At 44.0% G+C, this 26,372-nt stretch overlaps 1 protein-coding gene and 2 non-coding genes across 3 annotated transcripts in view; 2 read left to right on the forward strand and 1 right to left on the reverse strand.

The window, feature by feature from the left end:
• LOC105479027 (myomegalin-like) overlaps window positions 1-9,278 on the reverse strand; it is a 22,809-nt gene extending 13,531 nt beyond the window's left edge. The window contains exon 1 of the mRNA XM_071070148.1: window positions 9,180-9,278. The gene's annotated coding sequence lies outside the window, so the exon portion shown is untranslated. The remainder of the gene's footprint in view (window positions 1-9,179) is intronic.
• An 801-nt stretch (window positions 9,279-10,079) lies between these two features.
• TRNAN-GUU (transfer RNA asparagine (anticodon GUU)) lies at window positions 10,080-10,153 on the forward strand. The gene has a single exon. It is a non-coding gene; the product is annotated as a tRNA-Asn (tRNA).
• Window positions 10,154-17,790: 7,637 nt separating this feature from the next.
• LOC139360414 (U1 spliceosomal RNA) lies at window positions 17,791-17,954 on the forward strand. Its single transcript, XR_011617776.1, has one exon. It is a non-coding gene; the product is annotated as a U1 spliceosomal RNA (small nuclear RNA).
• Window positions 17,955-26,372: the final 8,418 nt, after the last annotated feature.

Consider the following 26,372-nt stretch of genomic DNA (forward strand, 5'->3'; position numbering starts at 1 on the left):
TTTTCTGTGATGACCAAGTCACACCGGTCAGGAGAAGATGCACCACAGTGACCTCTTGGAAAGATTTCTGTCAAATTCCCTTATACAAGGGGAGCAAAATCACAAAGGTCCCAGGCGATTTTTTCTTCTCCCCTTTCCTCTTTTCTTCATAAATCTTGGTTTTGCTTTTATTTGCCAAAACCAATCTAATGCCCATTCTCCCTCCTATACAATGGTAAATTAGCATGCAGATAGCTGTCCCTGTATTATTATTTGATAGATTTTTTTCAGGGGCTATGTCCATAACAATTAGCCTATCTGAGAAACATCACTGGAGCCAACAGAACCCTTCACCCTACAGGCATCTTGTGAAGGCCTGAACCCTCAGAGCTATTAGCTCCTGTTCCCTTGGTTCTTCTAATGAATATCATGAATAGAAATTGAGCTCTTTGGCTTTTACCCACTAAGTATGGCTATAGTACAGGTCTCTCTCTCCCTCTATGTCTTCTCTCTCTCTCTTACTGTTTCTTTCTCATTTTTGCACTATTATTTTCTGCCATTAGTGGCACCAGTGTGGGTTTCTGGTTTTGATGTTATGGAGTGAACTTCTGGTGACAATCTCTGTTAGGTGGTGGTTGACAATGATCGATTCCCTGATTGGCAGTACGTGACAGCTAATCTAGTCTGCGAGTCTTTCTTGATTGTCCATTATCCTAAAGATTCTGGTCTTTCCTGACATTTGAGACTGCAGCAATGAGAAGTTTTTCATATTTTGTCTTTCTGATGTTTGGTAAAAGTCTTATGGACACAGTAGTTATCAATATCTGCAAGAATGGCATCTCTATAATAAGGATGATCTTAATACACAATGTGCCACACCCCATTTCATAGGACTCTTGGCTCCAGGAAAGTGCTATACCTAAATGGATCTTGGCACAGGAAGGAAACTAAATTCCTAGCATGGAGGGGCGGCTTTCTTTGATGGGCATATTCAGATTTTTCATAGCTGAAAAATATCAAATTAATCTCCTCTAAGGATTGTGTAAATTACAGTACAGGAAGGAGAAAAAAGACAATTATTACATCCCAAAGAAGCAACTGAGTCAGCAACATGAGCACTTCTGATAATTATACAAATCAAGACCTCATAATTTCCTGTAATTTAAGCAAGTCCAGCCCTTAGTAAAAATGGTAGAAAAGCAATGACCTGTAACAGTTGTCAGAATGAAAAATGGAGCCACTTATGCCAAATCCTAACAAAATTGAATCAGGAGATCACAAAGGAGGAGTGCTCACACACACGTGCCCATGACAAAAAACTATCACAAGAACTCTGTGAAAACCACAACTTTGCACAAAGGCCACCACAACCTTACCCAAAGAATCTCTCTGCAAGGACGTCTGCCCAGCAACTGCCTATTCAGCCTCGGACCGATGCCGCCCTTGTGATTATTCCTTGTGGCCAAGGATAATGGTTTCTAAACAACTATGTGACCTTCCTCATTTCGACTGTGAAAGGTTCCCCTTCTCAGCCTGCCCGGATGTGCCTATGGGTCCTCATACCGTAGTGCAGTGCGTGGATCCCCAATTGAAATCCTCTGTTTATTCCCAAACATTTATTTCTTTGGAGAACCACCCTCTCTTGGTTGTTATTTTAGGTTGGCAACTTCATCCTCTGGAAAAGAGAATAACCTGTTAGACTTAAAATTGTATCACAGAATTACTGAGATTTTTGGCAGTGAGGGCTCTCCAGGTATCTAAGGGTACCTAATGATTCCTTTTGTTTCCCTCACTGATAAGCATCACTGATAGAGACCACTGCCTCTGTTTCCACTTTAAAGGATGTTACTTATGACATGCTTTAGAATGCCCGGTACTTTAATGGATTTTTTTCATGTATAAATACACAGTATTTTCTAACTTTGTCTTCCTCTGAATAGTATAGACAAATTAAGTATCTGATCAATATAAAGGAGGTACTGCCCCCATAGTCTTATTATTATTATATGATTATTATTAATTTTCAGAGACAGAGTCGCTGTTCCTCACCCAGGCTGGAGTGCAATGGCATGATCCAGCTCACTGCTGCCTTGAATCCCTGGGCTCAAGTGCTCCTCCTGCTCCAGCCTCCTGAGTAGCTGGGACTGCAGGCACATGCCACCACGCCTGCCTAATGTTTTTATTTTTCATAGTTACAGGGACTCACCGTGTTGCCCAGGCTGGTCCAATTAGCTTAAGAACAGTAATAATCATGTGTTTAAATTTACAATAAGAAAACTAAGACTTTTTATGAAAAAAACTCACATTTTTCTACATATGCTTTAAATGTGATGTTTCTCTGAGGGAAAAATCCTGCTGCTGAGTTTCCCAAGAGGAAAAACAAGCTGCAGATCAGCGTAGACAGAGACCAGGTTGGGGTGATCCGCCCCTCTGCGGCCTGCCAGGGGCAGAGGGAAATTAATCTTCAGAGAGACAGAACATGACTCAGTCCTTTCATAATTTTTCACACAAAGACCCATCATTCAATCACAATATTCTAGGCATATAAAGTAGCAGAGGCAAGAGAAAACAAACCCAAAACAGGAAACAATAGGTTTCTCACAGATGACGGATATATCGAGGTTATCAGATAGTAACATTAAAATATGATTTAGATGTTCAAAAAAATGGAAGAGATGGTAAAATTTTTCACCGGAAAATAATAATCTATTTTGAAATAAAATGGAAATCATAGAAATAAAATATGGTCATGGTAGAAATAACATAGAGATATAATAAATACTTATAATTGGAAAGAAAATCTATTAAAGTTAGTAATAAAATGCAATAGTTATTATTTTAAAAAGTCAATAGATTGGTGTAATGGCAGTTTGGATCCGTGTGAAGAGGGATTACTAGCCTGATAAGTAACCGGAGACTTTCTAGACAAGCATAGAGAACTAGCAGGAAGGAAAACTAAGAAACGAGTGCATATATATATATGAGAATATATATATGTGAGTTATGTCATAAACGCTTAACATAATACGTCACTAAAGTCCTGGAAGCTGGAGGAGACAGAAAATGGGACAGAAGCAATACTGAAAGGAAGTAGTTCTTACCTATGGACAATTATGAGAAACAAACCCAACGAGGCATCAAGCCACATGTGCAAGAGGAGCTATGAACTCCAAGCAGCATAAGGACAAACAAAGCACACCCAGGCATGTCATCAGGACACTGCTGAATGCCCAAGGCACATGGGAAAACCAGAGCAGCGCCCAGAGGGGAAATTCCTATTGTGTCCAAAGGTCAGGTGCTAAATTCACAGCAGTGAAAAAGTAAGACACCACAGAGTTCTAAAATACTATCATTTTCAACTGACTGCTGGCCCCTAACCCAAGACTACAGATCTTTCAAGTGGAGGTGAAGTGCAGATCTTTCTGGAGAAGCAGCACATGCTAACTAAGGGAAACGCAAAAATGTGAAATGATCCCTGGGGAATGTGGAAAGAGAATGAAGGAACGCAGAGCAATGCGTAGGTTAAATGCATCGCTCAGTCAAATAGTACGTTTTACTAATCCAACTATCATAGTGATATCCATGTGACTTAAAATATATGTTGCCATAAAATTAATGACAGTAACTTGAAAATCACAAGGAAGGTAAATGGAATTAAGATGTTCCAACTTCTAGCATTGTGTAGGAAGAGTAAAAAGTTCTAATTTACTCCAAACTTTATTGTACAGATTTTACAGTACGTATAAAAGTAAAAAATATATCTCAGGGTAAAATCAATACTAAAAGAAGTATTCATTTTAAGATTTCAGCAGTTTAAAAATAATTAACATTATTTTTATATTAAAAATGTAAATGTAAAAAGTGTACCGTGAAATTTAATAAATGTATAGACCATTTTAAGTATCAACCAGACCAAGCTATAGTACATTTCCATCAACCCAGGAAGTTTTCCATCAAAATATCTCAAAGAGGGAACCACTGTTGAGTCCTGATGCTTCCTGTAAATGGAATTACACAGGAATATCAGACAGGTACATTAAAATAAATTTGTTTTTGACATTCAAAAGATATTTTATAGACATCTTTTGCTAAGCATGGTGTTTGGAGGGTTTTACCCATGTTACTGTGTTTTTTCATGTTTTCCCTGCTTTTTAAAAAAAATTTTGTTTTGCTCGTTTTTGTTTGCTGTGCATGAGGTCATTTTATGACTATGTAACAGTAGATATTAAATTTTTCTGTTGATGAGGACTTGTGTTGTACCCAGTTTTTCCCTAGTATAAAAATAAGGTTTCTATGAGCATTTCTTGTAGAAGTCTTGTTGGATGTATGTGTTCATTTTTCATGGGTAATGAATGAAAGTCAATTTGCTTTCCTATAGGGTAGACTTAACTCTGTAAGAAACTGCCAAATATTAGAAAAGGTGTTGTGCTAAATTGCAGTCCAACCAATGTCAGACAGCAATATCATACACACTCTGAATGAGGAAGAAGGAGAGGCAATGACTTTCAAAATCAGGTTTTCTATGTTTCCCTTCATTTTCTTGCAAGCATTTAATGACATTTTTGAAGGTGGCTATGGGGACACCAAGTGTTATCACCAGCCTTTTCAAGTCTTGCCACAGAGCCATGGAGAGATACCCCAGGGAAGCCCAGCCAAGTGTCAGGCTTATAAACACCAGGCGGGAATAGATGCCTATGAAATGAGAAGGGTCAAGTGACCCTCCTGTCATGTCTGTGCCTCTCTTTGTAGCTGCCTTGACACCAAAAATGATCACTCCACTTATTTTGCCAAAGATAAAGCCAGACATTAGTTAAAGCACAGAAAACGGATTTTATTCACTAACTACTGACAGTAGAGAACCTGGCTGAGCTGTGTTCCCATTTGTGCAGAGGTGATGGCATTATAGGGGGAGAGGGAGGAGAGAGAGAGGGCAGGGGGCAAGGCACAAGTGAAACATTACAAAAGGTTGCTCAGTGTAAACTTCTGCCTCATCAGGCCAGCTGTGTCTGCCAGCTGGCAATATTAGAAGATGGGATTCTAACCTCCCACAGAAACTGGAAGACAGACGCTCAGTCCTTCCTGAGAACTACAGCTCAAAGGAGTAAGACTTTCAGATCCTAGGGAAAGACACACTGGAGTCCCTAGGAGATACACACACATCCCAAAGGGATGCAGGAAGGATTCCCTTCTTAGTAAGTGCCATAAGAAAGGGAGATCCCGAATCTACCATCATCAGCAGGTATTGGCTAGAACTAAAGTAAGGTCCCCTGGCAGCCTCAAGCTTTCTGGGGTAGGCATTGTCACGGGAGCCTACAGTCATCCTCCAGACAAAGCCTTATGTCCGAGAAGCCATGATAGTCTGGTCATCTCTTAGCCCAGAGATTTAGACTGAGTCCTTGTGTGCTGAGTTTGGTTCTTCTCACTTTCCATCCCCCCATTACATGGCTTAGATTTTAGTTGACTCTGTTAGATGCAGAAGGCCACGGGCCATTTTCAGTGGCTTTCAGGCAGCCCAGGCATATCTATTGAGACTTGAATGAAAATAAAGAAAACCATGAGATTGAGAGTGGGCCCCACAATAGGTATCCATTACCCATATTCAAGAAGATGGACACGAATATTTCCAGGCTTTATCAAAATGGAAAGTGGCTTATGGAGTCAGGATGAAACTCAAACTTATATTAGCACTTCATATAGCTTATTGATATATTTTTTACATAAAAGCCATGACAAAAATGACAATCCACAAGTGGCAATGGTATGTAAGAGTTGGGGAGAGACTCCATAAGGTCAAAATTAACCTCACTTTATTTATTTATTTATATTTTTTTGAAATGGAGTTTCACTGCTGTTGCCCAGGCTGGAGTGCAATGGTGGGATCTTGGCTCACTGCAACCTCCACCTCCCGGTTCAAGCAATTCTCCTGCCTCAACCTCCCGAGTAGCTGGGATTACAGGTGCGCACCACCATGCCCAACTAATTTTTTGTATTTTTGGTAGAAATGGGGTTTCACCATGTTATCCAGGCTGGTCTCAAACTACTGAGCTCAGGTGATCTGCCCACCTCGGCCTCCCAAAGTGTAGGTTTACAGGGGTGAGCCACCGTGCCTGGGCAACCTTACTTTCAATGAAACTCTCACATGTTGCTACTATAAGAGAAAGGAAGACAATGTTATGCTGGAATACATTAATTGTCGTGGGATAAACAGGCAGGACATGATGCTAAATTTATTAGTCACTTTTATTGAGAGTATTTGTGAAGATTAATTTTTCTGTCAGTTTGAATGGTCCATGGGGTACCCAGATATTTGGTTAAACAATATTTCTCACTGTGTTTCTGAGAGTGTTTCTGGATGAGATTGACATTTGAATTGGTAAACTGCGTAAAGCGGATTGCTCTCCCCAGTGTGAGTGGGCCTCATCCAACCCACAGAAGGCTTGAATAGAATGAAAGGCTAGAAAGAAGTCTTTCTGCTCCACTGTCTTTGAGCCGGGACATCAGTCTTCTGCCTTGGGCCTCCGACTTGGTAGAGAACTACATTAGACTCTCCTGGGTCTAGAGCTTACTCAGTGTAGACCTTGGACTTCTCTGCTTCCATAATCACATGAGCCAATGTAAACCCCTCTCTCTCTCTCTCTGTCTCTGTGTGTGTGTGTGTGTGTGTGTGTGTGTGTGTGTGTATCCTGCTTGTTTTCTTTCTCTGGAGAACTCAGACTAATGTAGTAATATGTGCCACTCGCCAGTCTTTGTCTCTATGCTTTTAAAAGGTATAAAATAAATAAGTAAACAAAACCCTGGAGGGTTCTCAAAGAAGAACAGCAAAGGAAGTGAATTCTGACAGGTTTTGCACTGAGGACATTCAGGTGTGAGGAAAACATGAAAACCACTATGCTAGGGAAAGCAAATGCTATTGAGAATGTCTCACAAACACAACTTACATGTCAGGAGGTAGGGTTGGCCCTCAGGGTGGGCACATTTTACTTTAATTGCACTTTCAGTGGAACTTAAGATGAATCTAGGACTTTCATGATGGATGTATCTATATCTGTGTGTGTATACATACACATAGAGAGAGTGTGTGTGTATATATATTACATATAGTTATGTATATTATATTATATATAGTATATATATTATATATATACACAGAGAGAGAGAGAGAGAGAGAAAGAGAGAGAGAGAGAGAGAGAGTCTTGCCATCTTATCCAGGCTGGTCTCTAACTCTGGGCCTCAATCGATCATCCCACCTCCCCCACCCAAAGTGCTCAGATTACAGGCATGTAATCACCCAGCCTCACCCAGCCCATTTTCATATTTTTAATTTAGTTCAACTATTGTGGAAGACAGTGTGGCAATTTCTCAAGGATCTAGAATCAGAAATACCATTTGACCCAGCAATCCCATTACTGGGTGTATACCCAAAGGATTATAAATCATTCTACTATAAAGACACATGCACACATGCACTATTCACAATAGCAAAGACTTGGAACCAACCCAAAGGCCCATCAATGATAGACTGGATAAAGAAAACGTGGCACATATACAGCATGGAATACTATGCAGCCAGAAAAAAGAAAGAATTCATGTCCTTCGAAGGGACATGGATGAAGCTGGAAACCATCATTCTCAGCAAACTAACAGGAATAAAAAACCAAACACTGCAGGTTGTCACTCATAAGTGGAAGTTGAAAAATCAGAACACATGGACACATGGAGGGGAACATCACACACTGGGGCCTGTAGCGGGGTGGGGGGCAAAGGGAAGGATAGCATTAGGAGAAATACCTAATGTAGATGACAGGTTGATGGGTGCAGCAAACCACCATGGCATATGTATACCTATGTAACAAACCTGGACGTTCTGCACATGTATCCCAGAACTTAAAGTATAATAAAAGTTTTTAAAATTTAAATACACATTCCAAAAATTATATAGCAAGTACAGGAAGCCTCCTTTATGCCAGTTTTACAAAAACAGAAAAGATGATATGACAAGGCATCAAAGTGGCAACATATTAAAGTAGTGAGAGAGAGAAAAAAAGTTATTCTGGAATTCTAAGCCACAATGAAAAATCTTCCAAAAATGTGACTGAAATAAGGACATTTAAAGACATACAAAAAATGAGGCCAGGTGCGGTGGCTCACGCGTGTATCCCAGCACTTTGGGAAGCCGAGGCGGGCGGATCACTTGAGGTCAGGGAGTTGGAGACCAGCCTGGCCAACATGGCAAAACTTTGTCTCTACTAAAAATACAAAAATTAGCCAGGCGTGGTGGCACATGCCTGTAATCCCAGCTACTTGGGAGACTGAGGGATGAGAATCACTTGTATCCAGGAGATGGAAGTTGCAGTGAGCCCAGATCATGCCACTGTACTCCAGCCTGGATGACAGAGTGAGACTCCATCTTAAAAAAATACAAATAAAAATAAAGACATACAAATAAATGAAAGCATTCACCGACCCACACTACAACAAACGTTAAAGGAGTACTCCAGGCCTAAGGATAAGGATATCAGACAGAAATCTGAACCTACACAAAGAAATGGAGACGCCTGGAAATCGCTATGTATGTACTTAGATGTTGGGGTTTAGAACACGTCTAAAATCAAAATACATGACAACACTAGCATAAAGGCCAGAAGAGGAGGTATAATGTCACTTGAGGGCAAACTGGTAAATATGTATTCTAGAAACCTTAAAGCTATCACTGATATAATAAAATAAAGAATTATAGCTAATAAGCCAAAAAAGGAAAGAAAATGGAATGATATAAAAAACCATGTAATCACTATGCTGGAACAACTGCTCTCCAGGCCTCTACCCTATAAAATACACCAGTGGCCAATGAGAAATGTACAACAATGACGACCGCAGCATTGTTTGTAATCATAAAGTAATGGAAACAACATAATTTCAAAGATACATGAAAAGGGTTTTATTTATTAAACAAACACAACAATTGAACAAACAAACAATGGAAGCAAGTCCTTTTGCCAAAAGGAACACAGAGGGTCATGATAATGCTACTGCTCCAAGGATTTCAGGGGTCCCAGACGCCTAGTTTTCAGTCTAATTTTTCTGGAAGATTTTATTCTTGGGGAGCTACAGATTCTCTCGTTTCGGGCTCCTTCAGGTTCCATCTCCATTTTCCCCTCAATTCCTCCCCCATTCTGCTACAAAAAAAAAGCAATTCTCACCTCCGGAAGATCCCGCCTGTGCTTCCCCACGAGCCTTTCAGGAGATCTGCATGTCTGTTTCACCGCTCCCCGGCTTCTTTCCCTGCTTTTGCTTTTCCTTTCCCCCGCTCCCGCCCTCCCGCCCTCCCGCCCCACCACCCACCACCGCCCGACCACCGCCCAGCTAAGATTCTCTATTTATTCTCCACCGCGTAGAAGGTGCACTGGAGGCCCCGCCCGTTGCCCGCCCCGCAAGGTACCGAGAAATCAACCTGAATAAACGCTTTGTAAAAAGAACTTCCCCATGGAAAAATCTCTCATGATTTCCATTCTCAAGCCTCTTCAAAGGACTAAAAGATAAAGGCGACGATGGAGTCATTCAACAAGTCCTAATCATGCGCCCTGGTGAGTGCCAGACACTGCTCCCCGCGAGGGGGATCCACGAGCCACCCTCACCCCCATCCCTGCCCTGGTGGAGCCCCCGTGCGGAACACAGGATCCGAAGATGGCAGCGGCAGCTCCGCAGCGGCCCCGAAAGCGACTGGGCCGGGTGGGCACAGGCTCCCTCACTGGGTGAGGGCGGTGCAGAGAACGGGAAGAGCCATTCCGGGAGCCCACTAGGCGTTCAGCTTGCCTTGGGGCCCCCAGGCTGCTCGGGCCCGGGTCGCGGACCTGGGAGTTTCCGGGGGCTTCTGAAGCAGGCGAAGGGCAGGGCGGGCGAAAGCCATTCGGCTGTCCTTCTGGCTCCAGAATGTCCCGCGCAGGTGTCCAGCGTGACCAGCGCGATTCACAGCTCTAATCGCTCGGGTTTTCCAAGGCCTTGCTCTATCGTCCTGCCAGGCGGGCCCTGAGGCTGGAAGGGATAGGGGCAGTTTGTTAAAGGTGTCCTTCCCATAATGCACAGTAGAATAAGCAGTTCCTGTCTCTGTGGCGCAATCGGATAGCGCGTTCGGCTGTTAACCGAAAGGTTGGTGGTTCGAGCCCACCCAGGGACGCTTGCTCCAGCTTTTAAAGCATTAGTGTATTATCGATCACTAGAGAATCTCCCCCGTTCGTGTATTATCGATCACTAGAGAATCTCCCCCGTTCGTGTATTATCCATCACTAGAGAATCTGCCCTTTTTCTTCCCGTAATCCTAAAGGTTGGTGGTTCCAGGCCAGCCGGGGATGCCCACTGCAGGGAGGGTTTTATCTTCCCAGGATTCTAGGCACAGTTAACAGAGATCCCTGTCAAGGGCCACTCCCCGGACCCCCCACATCCCCGCCTCACAGATCCATTCAGACAGAGCATCTCCTGAAATGTCATGCTGTCTTGTGCCTGTGTATAAGAAACAGAGACCAAACGAGTCACTTTTGGTGCCAATAAAATCCTCATGCTGCCCCTTATAGGCTTGGATGGGTTATATGCCAGCCTCAATTTTTTCATTTTTAATAGGAGGCCTAGAGAGATGTCCTATCCCCTGGATGTGCTGGATTTACTGATTGCTCTATCAATGATATGGATAGAAAGTGGAATCATTCATCATCATAATAATCCTCTCCATCATTTTTGAAAACAGCATTTCTTATCTGTCAGTTTGTGCATGATTTATTTAACCCTTTCCAAAATGTGTTTGAAATGAAGTTGGCTTCATGGTTTTAGGATTTCAGAGAATCCTGAAATCGTCATTCTTGCACCACACATACCTTTGGCCACTGATAGTTCTATAGTAGCGTAGAGAACTGGATGTGCCACTGCTATATTACAGGCTTTTTAATGTTTACTTTTAGTTTTTGTGACAGGGTCTCATTCTGTCTCTCAGGCTGGAGTGCAGTGACCCGATCGCGTCTCACTGTAGCCTTGACTTCTCAGGCTCAAGCGATCCTCCCATCTCTCAGCCTTCCCAGTAGCTGGCACTACAGGCGTGGGCCATTATGCCCTGCTAATTTTCATATGTTTTGTAGAGAAGGGGTTTCACCATGTTGCGCAGGCTGGTCTCCAAACTCCTGGGCTCAAGCAGCTCCGCGGCCTTGCAAAGTGCCAGGATTTACAGGCATGAGCAACTGCAACAGGTCTTATGTAATGCCTCTAACTTCAGCACTTTCAGCAAATTTATCTTCTGCGGGAGAGGTACCAATTCATATTCCAATTTACTTCTCAACTCTAATACTGTCCCTTTCTTCATTACTCACTGGCACAACAAACTTTCTCCCCCTTCCCCCACATTTCTTAGACTAGGTCTCACTCTGTCACCCAGGATGGAGGACAGTGGAGTGATGTCAGTTCACTGCAGCCTCCACCCCCTGGGCTCTAGTGATCCTTCCACCTCAGCCGCCAGAGTAGCTGGATCTACAGACATGCACCACCACATTCAGCTTTTTTTTTTTTTTGTAGAGATAGGGCCTTGCTATGTTGCCCAGGTTGGTTTCCAATCCCGGAGCTCAAGAGATCTATTTGCCTCAGCCTCCCACAGTGCTGGGATTTCAGGTGTGAGCCACTGTGCTGGCCATGAGCCCATGATATTCTAATAAGGGGACAGGTGCCTTCCTGGCTAAACTAAGGGGAGGGTACAACAGAAGGACATGGTGGACATTACACATAGATATTCTGTTGCATATGATGGACAGCAAAACTTCTAAGATATTTTCTTTTCTTTTCTTTTTTGAGTCAAGGTCTTTCTCTGTTGCCCAGGCTGCAGTGCAGTGGCACAATCACAGTTCACTGCAGCCTGAACCTCCTGGGCTCCCGCGATCCTCCCACCTTAGCCTTCCAAGTAGCTGAGACTACAGGTATGCACCATCATATGTGGCTATTAAGAAAAATAATAATTCTGTAGAAATGTGGTCTCACTAAATTGCCTAGGCTGGTCTCCAACTCCTGAACTCAAGTGATCATCCTGCTTCGGCCTCCCAAAGTGCTGTGCTGAGATTACTGGCATGAGCCACCATGGTCGGCCCTGTTTCTTTTTCAAATTTATTTATTTTGAGTCAATATTTTATTTTCTCTGGAAAGATAAAGGGAACAAGGTTTTTCCAGAAACAGGCGTATGGTATGGGCCCAATGATACTCTGATCCACCCCTTAGGCTTCAATTACCCTTTTTAAAGTAGTTCATAAGCTGAATTGTTGGAATTCAGACAAAATGATAGCATGGGGAAAGCAGTGTATTGAAAACGATTGCCTACGATTGTGCAAAAGGTTTATTCTTGCTGTACCGTCTGTTCTGGTCCCTGGACAACCCCTTCACATGTCACAGGGACATTGTACCTTTAGGACCCTTTGAGACATAGCAGTTAGACTTTATCCAGCTGTCTCCATCTCAGGGTCACAGATACCTTCTAGTGGTAATTTGTTTGTGCTCTCACTGGGGTGAAGCATTTCCATGCCGATGAGCCATAGCCCAAGCAGCAGGTAGGCTGTGATGAGAAAAAAATCATTCCTCATGGGGAGTGCCATCTGATCTCCATAGCAACCGAGGAACACACTGTATCAGGCAGGTAGTTGGATCCATTTGTAACATTTGGCCTACGTCCCAACATTTCCATTGTGCTTATCACCCCTAATCCTCTGGACTGGTGCAACCCAATAATGATACAATAAAAACCCAATCGACAAAACTAACAGAAGTTTTTAACCTTCCCTGGCCAAAGATCCCCCACTGTTTCTGAAAAACTTTCACTTTCTCCCTTCGAAATTAGAACAGGAAGACCCATGTAGTGGTTAGATGAAGGGGCTTATGAACCTGTACTGTACTTCTTAAAGGTAACATTCTCCATCATTGCTAAGGTCTCACAAGACTTCTTACCAAGAGCTCTGAATTAATACAGGATGCCTTTCATAATGAGCTGCTGGGAGATGAAAATATCAAAAATTGTGGCCTATAATCTGGAGATGTTGTTTACTGGAAACATCAAATAAAATATTCCCTCCAAGCCCACTGCAGGGCACCAAATAGATATTATTAATATTAATGTTTTCCTTTCTTTCTTTCCTTCCTTCCTTCCTTCCTTCCTTCCTTCCTTCCTTTCTTCCCTCCCCCCCTCCCTCTCTTTCCCTCTTTCTCTCTTTCTTTCTTTCTTATCTTTCTTTTTGAGATGGGGTCTCCCTCTGTTGCCCAGGCCTGAATGCAGTGGCGCAATTATGACTCACTGTAGCCTTTCACTCCTGGGGTCAAGCCATCTTCCTTGCTGAGTCTCCCAAGTAGCTGGGACCAGAGGTGTGGGCCACGGCACATGGCTCACATCAGGTATTATTGCCCAATCTCTGTGGCAGTAAACATAAGGGCGTTGACACACAGATTCATGTTTCTCGTATCTAAAAGGCAGCTCTCCAGAGTGGACATCTGTCAGTGGAGGTTTTCACTTAAAGGTGACCTGCAATATCCCTGACCAAGATGTCAAGTAGCTGACATCTGTTGTAGCCCAATTCCACCCAAGAAACTGGGCTGTATAACCAGTTATTCACAATTCCAGTGCTTACTGCAGCTGAAAGGTTGGTCTCTTTTTCTGTTGGCTGGAATATTTATACCATTAGGGCTCCTTTAAGTTGTAGGGGTCCTCTCTTGGTGGTTTTGGTGAAATCACCCTATATGCATATTCTCTAAAGATATGACACACTAGTCCTATTGCGTGTATGTGTATGTATATATACCTACACACATAGCAAAATGCCTGTGATCAGATTGTTGTTTTACTGTCCCTAATTAATTTGATTACAGCAGGGAGGGATAATTTTCTGATCAGAATCTCACAAACCATTGCCACTGTGGGAAATTTGACAAGGTGCTGGGTTTGCCACCTTAAACCACCAACCACTTTTGGCCATAATGACACATTGGTACATCCTGTGCTAAATTTCACCAGTATTTCCCCTGATTGCACTCACGATGCAACTCGGGATCACATCAAGCAAAACCTGTTTATCAAATCTGTCTGACTCTTCCTAACCTTCCGGCCCCACGTCTCAGTTTAAATCATCATAATTGTACTGTCAAAATAACTGCCTGTAATCCCAGCACTTTGGGAGGTCGAGGCAGGAGGATCACTTGAGCCCAGAAGTTTGAGACTAGCTTCCTGGGCAAAATGGTGAAACAATGTCTCTACAAAATATACAAAAATTAGCCGGGCATGGTGGCACCCAACTGTAGTCCCAGTTACTCAGGAGTATGAGGTGAGAGGATGACTAGAGCCCAGGAGTTCGAGCCTGCAGTGAATCCTGATGACACCACTGCACTCCAGACTGGGCAAAAGAGTGAGACCGTGTCTCAGAAAGTAAATAAATAAGCTGGGTATGGTGGTGTGTACCTGTAACTCCAGCACTTGGGAAGCTGAGGTAGAATGATTCATTGAGACCTGAAGGTCAACAGGTCAAGACTGTACTGGGCTGTGATGTTGCCATAGCACTCCAGCCTGGGCAACAGTGAGACCCCGGCTGCAAGAAAGAAAGAAAGAAAAAAAAAAAAATCGGAGACATCAACCAAACAAAAAATTGCTTCCTCACTCTGAAATGACAGTGGTGAACACCATGATGCTATTGGAAAGCTAAGACAAAAACACTCCCTCCTGCTATCAGGATCCAACCTGCCCTCTTGCTCTAACATGTGTGACCCATGGTTTAAATGCTGAAAGCTGATGTAGACAAATTATACTACACTTACCTGTTCTGTACCAGCATTTATTTTGTCTCTGGAGGAGATCACCATCCATGGCCCTTAAATATCTAAAGGCATGGAATGATGAAGTGCAATGTCTTTTAGGATATTTGGTCATGCCTATACAAATATACCTCTGAAGAAACCCAACATTGGATGAGTGGGGAGGCCGAGGCAGGTGGATCACCTGAGGTCAGGGGTATGAGACCAGCCTGGCCAACATTGTGAAACCCTGTCTCTACTAAAAATGCAAAAATGAGCTGGGTATGGTGGTGTTCACACGTACTCCCAGCTACTCAGGAGGCTGAGGTAGGAGAATCACTTGAACCTGGGGGGCAGAGGTTGCAGTGAGCCAAGGTCATGCTGCTGCACTTCAACTTAGGAGACAGAGAGAGGCTCCATCTCAAAAAAAAAAAAAAAAAAAAAATTGGAAGAGTATCCTCAAACTTTTCACTAGGCATGTCCACTGCCTGGCCATTAAGAAGATAGCTCCAAACATTTTTGGGGGAGCACAGACCTTTTACTTTGATGGGATGTTGCCTCCCATGGTTAGAAATCCTTCTTTTACCTTAGGTAACATTGCTGATAAAAATTGAACATGGTGGCTCTGGCCTATAATCCTAGTGATTCAGAGGCTGAGGTGGAAGGATCACTTAAACCCAGGAGTTCCAGGCTGCAGTGAGCTATGATGGTGACACTACACTCCAGCCTGGGTGACAGAGCTACTCCTTCTCTCTGAAAGAAAAATAAAGAGTCCAGGTTTGGTGGCCTATGCTTGTAATCCCAGCACTTTGAGAGGCTCGGGTGGGAGGATTGCTTGAGCTCAGGAATCTGGGACCATCCTGAGCAAGATAGCGAGACCCTGTCTTTCAACAACCAAACCAAACAAACAAACAAACAAAAACAAAATTAGCCAGGCATAGTGGTGCATGTCTGTAGTCCCAGCTACTCGGGAGGCTGAGGTGGGAGGATTGCTTGAGTGAGGGAAGTGGAGGCTGGATTGAGCCAAGACTGCACCGCTGCACTCTAGCCTAGGCAACACAGCAAGACTGTCTTTAAAAAAAAAAAAAAAAAAGACAAAAGAAAGAAACAAATATTGCCGATGAAACTGTAGCCTCTTTCACAGCTCAACACAAAGCTATTTATTCACTGGCTAAGGTTGTAGTGGACAATCGCATCACTTTAGATGATACATATTTTCAAAGACAATCTTATCTTTATTTAAAAATGGGTGGAACCTGGGCGCGGTGGCTCATGCCTGTAATCCCAGCACTTTGGGAGGCCAAGGCGAGTGGGTCACCTGAGGTCAGGAGTCCGAGATCAGCCTGGTCAACACCTCTGAGTTCATCTCCGACCTGACCAATCAGAACTACCAATTCACTAGCCCCCAATCACCAAACTATCCTTAAAAACTCTGGTCCCAGAATGCTCAGGAAGACTGATTTGAGTAATGATAAAACTCTGGTCTCCCACACAGCCGGCTCTGGGTAAATGACTTTCTTTATTGCAATTCCCCTGTCTAGATAAATTGGTTCTGTCTAGGCAGCAGGCAACGTGAACCCATTGGGCAGTTATACTCCCCCAAAACCCACTACACACTTTATGATTCAGTTTATATGAAAGCAAAGGACAGGAAAAACTTGCCTGATAGATTTGAAGTCTGTGGAGTATTGTCAGAGTTTGGGGTTGTATTCTACAGATTAACAGTAATCTGTTAAGCACCTCAAATAAAATTTCCCCCAAATATATATATATATGTGTGTGTGTGTATATATATATGTGTGTGTGTGTGTATGTATATATATTTTTTTCCCCCCAAATTTGGACCACTTTGTTTCTGTCTTTGCAGAGCATAAAGTGCTAACATGAGGTAAGCGCTAAGGTCTAGAGAAGGCTGTGGAAGAGATGACACACTCCAGCACCATGCCTGAGTCCAGTGTGCTCTGCTGGCAGCATATTTGTACATTGCTGTATTTGAAAAAACCCTACAAGATTCATGAAATTGGACCACCGTCTTTATAACACTGCTAGTGGTAAAACAAGTAAGGATGGCTGGTTTGCAGTCATCTGAGCAGCCTCTCTGGTTTCATAGATCTGGTTTCTCTCTGATATTGAACGACTTGTAATTTCAAGTAGAATGCTACATCACAAGGATAACGATGTGAAGAGAACCAGTTTCCTGTGTAATCCTACATGTTTTAGTCTGCGCATTACAAGCCATTATTTGAAGAAGGGTGGACAGGTTCCAGCTGTCTGCCAAAGAGGTCCTCGGCAACACAGTCTAAGAACCGGCTTCTGGGCGGGCGTGATGGCTCAGGCCTGTAATCCCAGCACTTTGGGAGGCTGAGGCCAGCGGATTACCTCAGGTCAGGTGTGCGAGATCAGCCTGGCCATCAAGGTGAAACCCGGTCTCTACTAAAAATACAAAAATTAGCCGGGCTTGGTGGCATGCGCCTGAAATCCCGGCTACGCGGAAGCCTGCGGCAGGAGAATCGCTTCAACCCGGGAGGCGGAGGTTGCAGGGAGCCGAGATCATACGACTGCATTCCAGCCTGGGCGACAGAGCGAGACTCGGCGCCAAACCAAAAACGAAAAACTACAACAGAAACGCCCGCTTCTTTGGGGAAGACCAGGGACGGGGAAGGGAGGGAAAGGAGAGGCAGACGTCACTGTCCCCGCAGGCTGTGGCAGCAGGTTGTTCGGCTGAGCTGGCGCAAGATGGGGCGGAAAAGCAGACGGGGACCGGGAACGCGCTGTCGGTGACATCACGGAGAGGGCGACTTCTATGTAGATGAGGCAGCGCAGGGGCTGCCGCTTCGCCACCGGCTGCTTCGCCACGAAGGAGTTCCCGTGCTGTAGGAGCGGGTTCAGGACCGCTAGTCGGACTTGAGAGTCCCAGCTGTGTGTCAGGGCTAGGAGGACTCGAGGGTGCACGGGGCAAGTGACCGTGCGTGTAAAGGGTGAGGCGTGTGGAGCTGTGGCAGGGCGGAGGTACCGGAACTCATACTTACCTGGCAGGGGAGATACCATGATCACGAAGGTGGTTTTCCCAGGGCGAGGCTTATCCATTGCACTCTGGATGTGCTGACCCCTGCGATTTCCCCAAATGTGGGAAACTCGACTGCATAATTTGTGGTAGTGGGGGACTGCGTTCGCGCTTTCCCCTGCACTTTTGTAGTGGAAAGGTAGACTTGACGCAAAGGGCTATTTTTCATTTCTACGAGTTCGTGGTTTGGGTGGCATGTTAAATGTTCTCTTCACAGTCGCAGTAACGGGTAACACAAAGTACCGTGTTACCGTCCTTTCCGCTGCCGTGAGCTTGTTTAACACAAGCTAAGTGACCGCAGGGCCCTTCTCTTCCCTTTCTACGTGGGGCTGCGTTTTGCAGATTGCTTCATGGTCTCCAGTCTCTTGAGTTCTCACGCTCTGTGGAAACCTTCGTGTTTTTTCGTGGTCCCCAGTCACCCTTCACACAGCCTCTGCTTCTAACCGCAGCCCCCACAGGAGTTTGTGGGATTTCTGTGCTAGCGGGGAACGTGTTCTCACCTCATAGAGCCAGGTAGAAACTCTACGCAGTCGGGTTCTGTTCTCTGGGATGAAAGCAGGGCCTTTGGGGCTGTTCTCTGGGATGAAGGCAGTGTCCCCGTTCGGTTGTAGACACAACACGCTTGCTTTCTGTAGGGGAATCGGAGGGCTCTCCCGGAGCCCAGGTGCCCTTGCTCACGTTCACCGAGGCCTGCAGGTCGGAACCGCAGTCTCACCTGTAGGCAGAAAGGGTTGCGATCTACCCCAGCTACCCGAACTACCCAGCAATAAAATGGGACACATTGCGGAAAGATGAGATAGCGTGGATAATCTCAAAAACATTATGGCGAGTGACGAAAAGAGCATTCTGTGAGGCGCCATCAAAGTGAATTTCTGGAACAGGCAAAACTAACCTGTATAGTGACAGAAACTACATCATCGATTGCTGGGGTCAGGCAGAGGGCGGGACTGACTGCAAAGGGCACGAGAGGACCTTTTAGAGTAATAGACACGTCACCAAACTTGAAATGGATGCGTTGTACCATAGTCAACTCACACCTTACTCAACTGGTTGTAAAATTGCATAAGAAAACCACTCCAAATCTTAATGTCTTCTACTTAATTTAGTGTATGTTTACCCTTAGAGGATTCCTTTAGAAAAATGTCTCTCTAAATGTGATTGGGAGTTCAGGAATTCCTTCATTTCTGTTTCCGTCTCTTTGTCTGCAGTTAAGTTCATGCACTATTAAATGGGATATTTGTAAAATAAAAATAGAGTCTAAGCTAAATTTTGTAAAAGCATACATATATGCATCTTTATTATTTTATTATTTTTTCAGGTATATATATCCTTATTATTTTTTCTTCTTTTTCTTTTTGGGGGCCTGGGGGGGGGATAGTCTAGCTAAAATATACATTCCTGTCTCTGTAGACATACCACAAGACCTTTACTCCAGTGTTGTCCAAATGTTATGAGAAATTATTTTTGAACTAAAGGTGATCAAAAATTTTACATATGTTTACATCTTCTCTACTGTTAGTATGATCTACGCTTAGCATGTATAATTTTTTTTAAAGACAATAGCTTAACAGTAATTTGGAAGAAAAATATGTACCTATGTTAAGAGTAGTTAATTCCAGCAGTTTGAATATGGATGACCAGTTATCCTCTCCTTTATGAATTTTTTAAATTTTTAAATGGAAAATCCTCAATGACCTGGAAGTGAAAGAACAGATTAGATTTGGAAGGGGTGTGGGGCAGGTGAGAGGAAAATGTAAAGAGAAAGACAAACCCAGTTCTGGCAGGACCGTGTTTAAGTTGAAGGTTTCTGGGGAGCAGTTGTTGGGATAAGAAGAATATGGGGGAGGCAGGAAAATCATGAAAATATTTAGGACAGTGCATTGCCTGTCTTATTCCTCCTCCTTTTGTGTTTCTTCAAAAGAAATACACAGACTTACGTTTCTTTTCAAGCATGCTTACCATTTGTGTTTCTCTTTTATTAGTGTAACTGCCCGGTAGGTTTATCTTGCTGGTTGCCCAGAAAAGCCAATGGAGCTGAGAACAACAGGCTTTCTACAACAGAGAAAGAATTTAATAAAAGCAGAGGCAGCTGAGGGACCAGGACAGGGGTTTATTATTACTCAAATCTGCCAAAATTCAAAGACTAGGGTTTTTTGTTTGTTTGTTTGTTTTTTAGGGATAGTCTGGCAGGCAGGGGGCTAGGGAATGGGCAAAGCTGATTGGTTGGGTTGGGGGATGAAATCACAGTGTCAGAGCTTGTTTACTGCACTGAGTCAGTCCCTGGGTGAGGGCCACAGGACCAGATGAGCCAGTTTACTGGTCTGGGTGTGCCAGCGAGTCCATCATAAGGCAGGGTCTGAAAAATATCTTGAACACCAATCTAAGGTTTAACGCTAACAATGTTATATATAGGCACAGTTGGGGAGCTTAGGAATCATGTGGCTGCTGGCTGCATGGCTCCTGAGCCATAATTTCCAATCTCGTGCCTAATTTGTTAGCTTTGCTAAGGAGTTCTGATCCCCAAGATAGGAAGGAGTTTGTCTGGGGAAGGGGTAATCAGCTTTGTTTCAGACTTAGACTTGGAACTAAACTCCTCTTAGTTAGCCTGGCCTATGCCCAGGAATGGACAAGGGCAGCTCAGAGGTTAGAAGTAAGATGCAGTCAGTTAGGTCAGATTTCTTTCACAGTCATAGTTTTCCCATGTCAGGTTTTTCTTACTGTCATAATTTTTGCAAGAGTGATTTTGTTAGGAGCAGTATAAATGCAGTGGTTCTGAGAACGTCTTCTGGAGCCAGGCTGCCTTCACTTCAAATCCTCCTTTCCTGGCTGAGTGACCCTAGGCAGGTCACTTAACATCTTTGTGCATCTCAGTTATCTCATATGGAAGATGAAAGTGATGGTGTGACCTCGGCCTGAGGTAAGGACTAAATGAGTAAACATATGCACTCATCAACTGTGCGTGACATGTGGCACTCTGTGATTCAGGCACAGTTGATGATGTGCATATGTTACTCATGTGCGTGTTAGCTCTTGTATTTTGCCTGCAACACTGCACAAAGAGCAGATGTGATGAAAACCGGTTGTACTGAAGTTACAGCAGTGATACTTTCCAGTGACCCTGCACCCTCCCAGGGAGACTGCAGCAATCCTCTCACCAGCAGTAACCTCCTGAGCTGGGAGGTTCCAGGAAGGCCCCTCAATCTCCAGCAGGTTTGACCTTCAAGGAGCTTCAGGGAAGGAGCTAGAGAAGTATTTCTATCTGGGAGGAACTGGGAGTTTATTAGCTCATCCGTACAGCTCACCCAAAGGGGAATAATGATTCAATTTCTGGCTTCAAATCTGCCCCAATAAAATTCTTATAGTTTTGACCGGGTGCAGTGGCTCACGCCTGTAATCCCGGCAGTTTGGGAGGCTGAGCGGGTGGATCACCTGAGGTCAGGAGTTCGAGACCAGCCTGGCTAACGTGGTGAAACCCCATCTCTACTAAAAATACAAAAAGTAACCAGGCGTGGTGGCAGGCGCCTGTAATCCCAACACCTCCGGAGGCTGAGGCAGGAGAATCGCTTGAACCCAGGAGGCGGACGTTACAGTGAGCTGAGATCACGTCATTGCACTCCAGCCTGGATGATAGTGCAAGACTCTGTCAAAATATATATATATATATTTTATAGTTTTATAGTGGAAGACATTTCTACATGTAGGGGAGGAAAGATGACTTTTCCTCACCCAGCCTAGGTTCACTGCTGAGACCCTTACAGCAAAAGACAGACTAACAAGAGAAGAGCATATGTATTTATTTAATGTACGTTTTACATGACAGGAGCGCCTTCCAAAGGAAATGAAGGCCCATGGAAACAGCTAAACCTCAGTTTTGTTTTTTTTTTAACAGTCAGTTTAGTGAAGAATGGATAGTCATGGAGACGTATCATAAGACCATAATAGTATGACCTAACAGTAACAAACTGGGGAAAACGTAGCCAGGCCTCTGTGTTCAGGCTCTTGTCTGTGTCCCTGTGTCTTCAGAATCGAGGGTGCACCTTTCCTCTGGGTACAGCGAGGGCACCTCTCACATAAGTGTCTTATAATCGACTTCAGAGAAGAAGGGCGGCAGGTGGTGGGGTGACAATGACCTTCCTGCTTCTGTTGTTTACTCAAATTCCTTTAGCATAAAACATTCAATACCCCAAGATGTTATATTTTGGAGTAGCATGTCCTGAGCCCCATCATGCTCATGCAACAAAACCCAGAGTCTTTGAAGAGTGATGACTTCAAAATATTTAAATTCAAAATACAAATGATGACCAAGTAGGGTGGCTCATGCCTGTAATCCCAGCAGGGAGGTGCAGGGAGGCCCAGGCAGGTGGATCGCTTGAGTTCTGGAGTTCGAGAGCTGCCCGGCCAATATGGCGAAACCCCATCTCTAGTAAAAATACAAAAATTAGCCCAGCATGTGGTGCACACCTGTTGTTCCAGCTACTTTCAAGGGGTGGGGAATGAGTGGGCTGAGGATCAACTGAAACAATATCATATTTACAAATTATTTTTTTCCTATAAGGCTAGTCAAGAGAAGCAGTAGTCTTATGTAACAGGTCTTATGCAACAGGTCTTATGCAATAGGTCTTATGTAATGCCTTTAACTTCAGCACTTTCAGCAAATTTATCTTCTGCGGGAGAGATACCAATTCATATTCCAATTTATTTCTCAACTCTAATACTGTCCCTTTCTTCATTTACTTGCTGGCACAACAAACTTTCTCCCCCTTCCCCCACATTTCTTAGACTAGGTCTCACTCTGTCACCCAGGATGGAGGACAGTGGTGTGATGTCAGTTCACTGCAGCCTCCACCCCCTGGGCTCTAGTGATCCTCCCACCTCAGCCGCCAGAGTAGCTGGATCTACAGACGTGCACCACCACATTCAGCTTTTTTTTTTTTTTTTGTAGAGATAGGGCCTTGCTATGTTGCCCAGGTTGGTCTCCAACCCCAGAGCTCAAGAGATCTATTTGCCTCAGTCTCCCACATTGCTGGGATTTCAGGTGTGAGCCACTGTGCTGGCCATGAGCCCATGATATTCTAATAAGGGGACAGGTGCCTTCCTGGCTTAACTAAGGGGAGGGTACAACAGAAGGACATGGTGGACATTACACATAGATATTCTGTTGCATATGATGGACAGCGAAACTTCTAAGATATTTTCTTTTCTTTTCTTTTTTGAGTCAAGGTCTTTCTCTGTTGCCCAGGCTGCAGTGCAGTGGCACAATCACAGTTCACTGCAGCCTGAACTTCCTGGGCTCCTGCGATCCTCCCACCTTAGCCTTCCAAGTAGCTGAGACTACAAGTATGCACCATCATATGTGGCTATTAAGAAAAATAATAATTCTGTAGAAATGTGGTCTCACTAAATTGCCTAGGCTGGTCTCCAACTCCTGAACTCAAGTGATCCTCCTGCTTCGGCCTCCCAAAGTGCTGTGCTGAGATTACTGGCATGAGCCACCATGGTCGGCCCTGTTTCTTTTTCAAATTTATTTATTTTGAGTCAATATTTTATTTTCTCTGGAAAGATAAAGGGAACAAGGTTTTTTCCAGAAACAGGCATATGGTATGGACCCAATGATACCCTGATCCACCTCTTAGGCTTCAATTACCCTTTTTAAAGTAGTTCATAAGCTGACTTGTTGGAATTCAGACAAAATGATAGCATGGGGAAAGCAGTGTATTGAAAACCATTGACTACGATTGTGCAAAAGGTTTATTCTTGCTGTACCGTCTGTTCTGGCCCAAACGTAATCCTGGACAACCCCTTCACGTGTCACAGGGACTTTGTACCTTTAGGACCCTTCGAGACATAGCAGTTAGACTTTACCCAGCTGTCTGCATCTTAGGATCACAGATACCTTCCGGTGGTAATTTGTATATGCTCTCACTGGGGTGAAGCATTTCCATGCCGATGAGCCACAGCCCAAGTAGCAGGTAGACTGTGATTAGAAAAAAATCATTCCTCATGGGGAGTGCCATCTGATCTCCATAGCAACCGAGGAACACACTGTATCAGGCAGGTAGTTGGATCCATTTGCAACGTTTGGCCTATGTCCCAACATTTCCATTGTGCCTATCACCCCTAGTCCTCTGGACTGGTGCAACCCAATAATGATACAATAAAAACTCAATTGACAAAACTAACAGAAGTTTTTAACCTTCCCTGGCCAAAGATCACCCACTGTTTCAGAAAAACTTTCACTTTCTCCCTTTGAAATTAGAACAGGAAGACCCATGCAGTGGTTAGATGAAGGGGCTTATGAACCTGTACTGTACTTCTTAAAGGTAACATCCTCCATCATTGCTAAGGTCTCACAAGACTTCTTACCAAGAGCTCCAAATTAATACAGGATGCCTTTCATAATGAGCTGCTGGGAAATGAAAATATCACAAATTGTGGCCTATAATCTGGAGATGTTGTTTACTGGAAACATCAAATAAAATATTCCCTCCAAGCCCACTGGAGGGCACCAAACATATATTATTAATATTAATGTTTTCCTTTCTTTCTTTCCTTCCCTCCCTCCCTCCCTTCTTTGTTTCTCTCTTTCCTTCCTTCCTTCCTTTCTTCCTTCCTTCCTTCCTTCCTTCCTTCCTTCCTTCCTTCCTTCCTTCCTTCCTTCCTTCCTTCCTTCCTTCCTTCCTTCCTTCCTTCCTTCCTTCCTTTCTCTCTCTCTCTCTTTCTCTCTTTCTCTCTTTTTGATGCGGTCTCCCTCTGTTGCCCAGGCAAGAATGCAGTGGTGCAATTATGACTCACTGTAGCCTTTCACTCCTGGGGTCAAGCCATCTTCCTTCCTGAGTCTCCCAAGTAGCTGGGACCAGAAGTGTGGGCCACAGCACCTGGCTCACAGCAGGTATTATTGCCCAATCTCTGTGGCAGTAAACATAAGGGCGTTGACACACAGATTCATGTTTCTCATATCCCTACCAGAGTGGACATCTGTCAGTGGAGGTTTTCACTTAAAGGTGACCTGCAATATCCCTGACCAAGACGGCAAGTCGCTGATATCTGTTGTAGCCCAATTCCACCCAAGATACTGGGCTGTATAACCAGTTATTCACAATTCCAGTGCTAACTGCAACTGAAAGGGTTGGTCGCTTTTTCTGTTGACTGGAATATGTACACTGTTAGGGCTCCTTTAAGTTGTAGGGGTCCTCTCTTGGTGGTTTTGGTAAAATCATCCTATATGCATATTCTCTAAAGATATGACACACTAGTCCTATTGCGTGTATGTGTATATATATATACACCTACACACATAGCAAAATGCCTGTGATCAGATTGTTGTTTTACTGTCCCTAATTAATTTGATTACAGCAGGGAGGGATAATTCTCTGATCAGAATCTCACAAACCATTGCCACTGTGAGAAATTTGACAAGGTGCTGGGTTTGCCACCTTAAACTCCCAACCACTTTTGACCATAATGACCCATTGGTACAACCTGTGCTAAATTTCACCAGTATTCCCCCTGATTGCACTCACGATGCAACTCGGGATCACATCACGCAAAACCTGTTTATCGAATCTGTCTGACTCTTCCTAACCTTCCGGCCCCATGTCTCAGTTTAAACCATCATAACTGTACTGTCAGAATAACTGCCTGTAATCCCAGCACTTTGGGAGGTCAAGGCAGGAGGATCACTTGAGCCCGGAAGTTTGAGACTAGCTTCCTGGGCAAAATGGTGAAACAATGTCTCTACAAAATATACAAAAATTAGCCGGGCATAGTGGCACCCAATAATAGTCCCAGTTACTCAGGAGTATGAGGTGAGAGGATGACTAGAGCCCAGGAGTTCAAGCCTGCAGTGAATGCTGATGACACCACTGCACTCCAGACTGGGCAAAAGAGTGAGACCGTGTCTCAGAAAGTAAATAAATAAGCTGGGTGTGGTGGTGTATGCCTGTAACTCCAGCACTTGGGAAGCTGAGGTAGGATGATTCATGGAGCCCTGAAGGTCAAGAGGTCAAGACTGTACTGGGCTGTGATGTTGCCACAGCACTCCAGCCTGGGCAACAGTGAGACCCCGGCTGCCAAAAAAAAAAAAAAAAAAAAAAAAAAAAAAATCGGAGACAACATCAACCAAGCAAAAAATTGCTGCCTCACTCTGAAATGACAGTGGTGAACACCATGATGCTATTGGAAAGCTAAGACAAAAACACTCCCTCCTGCTATCAGGATGCAACCTGCCCTCTTGCTCTAACATGTGTGACCCATGGTTTAAATGCTGAAAGCTGATGTAGACAAATTGTACTACACTTACCTGTTCTGCACCAGCATTTATTTTGTCTCTGGAGGAGATCACCATCCATGGCCCTTAAATGTCTAAAGACATGGAATGATGAAATGCAATGTCTTTTAGGATATATGGTCACCCCTATACATATATACCTCTGAAGAAACCCAACACTGCATGAGTGGCGAGGCTGAGGCGGGTGGATCACCTGAGGTCAGGGGTATGAGACCAGCCTGGCCAACATTGTGAAATCCCGTCTCTACTAAA

The sequence above is a fragment of the Macaca nemestrina genome, chromosome 1 (genome assembly GCF_043159975.1).
Source record: "Macaca nemestrina isolate mMacNem1 chromosome 1, mMacNem.hap1, whole genome shotgun sequence".
Classification (NCBI taxonomy): domain Eukaryota; kingdom Metazoa; phylum Chordata; class Mammalia; order Primates; family Cercopithecidae; genus Macaca; species Macaca nemestrina.